Consider the following 1137-nt stretch of genomic DNA (forward strand, 5'->3'; position numbering starts at 1 on the left):
TCTTTGAAGAGCAATCCAGTTAGTCCCACTCCCCCGCTCTTTCCACATATCCCTGCAATTGTTTCTCCTTCAAGCATCTATCCAATTCCCTTTTGAAGGTTACCATTGAATCTGTATCCACCGCCCTATCAGACAGTGCATTCCAAATCCTAACCACTCATTGCGTAAAACAATTTTTCTTCATGTCGCCTCTGGTTAAATCTGTGCCCTCTGGTTATCAACCCTTCAGCTTTTGGAAACAGCTTCTCTTTATTTACTCTATCTAAACCCTTCATGATTTTAAACACCTCTATCAAATCTCCTCAGCCTCCTCTGCTCCAAGGAGGACAGCCCCAGCTCGCTAGTCTATCCATGTAACTGTAATCCCTCCTCCCAGGAACCAGATGGGTCAGTGGCCACCCATGGTATTGGAGCAGGGGAAAACTACCCAGAACTGGTCTAATACATGTCCCTAAAATTAGGAATGTGTTGGACAGGGTAAATGTGGAGAGAATGTTCCCACTTGTGGGAGAATCCAAAACTAGGGGCCACAAACTAATGATAGTTACTAATAAACTCAATAGGGAAATAAGGAGAAATTTCTTTACTCAGATAGTGGTTAGAATGCGGAACATGTTGCCACAGGAAGTGGTTGAGGCAAATAGCTTAGATGCTTTTAAAAGGAAACTAGATGAGTACATGAGAGAAAATGGAATAGAAAGATATGCTGAAAGGCTGAGATGAGGCAGGTGGAATGGGAGGAAACTCGTGTGGAGTATTAACACCAGCAAAGACTAGTTGGGCCGAATGGCCTGTTTTTGTGCTGTATGTTCTATGTAATTCTGTGTAACTCAATATAGCCTAAATTGGGCCTTTGTGAGTTTGCAATTCCTTTGCAGGCTCACTCTTAATGGAAGGAAACCACATTATTCTTCAATCCATTGCATAGTTGCGATTAAAGGTTCTGAATTAAAAACAGAGGAGCTGCACAGCTGGTCACTCTGCATTTGAAAGAGAAAAAGAGGTGAATATTTCACATGCAAGCTTCCATCAGATGGAGAGTTCTGATAAAGAAGGTTACGCCTGAACACTGACCTACCTTTCCATTTCAAATGGCAGCCAAACTGCCATACATTTTCAATGCCCGCCCCTCTCATT

The sequence above is a fragment of the Somniosus microcephalus genome, chromosome 3 (assembly GCF_052327205.1).
Source record: "Somniosus microcephalus isolate GS21.2 chromosome 3, FLI_Smic_1.0, whole genome shotgun sequence".
NCBI lineage: Eukaryota > Metazoa > Chordata > Chondrichthyes > Squaliformes > Somniosidae > Somniosus > Somniosus microcephalus.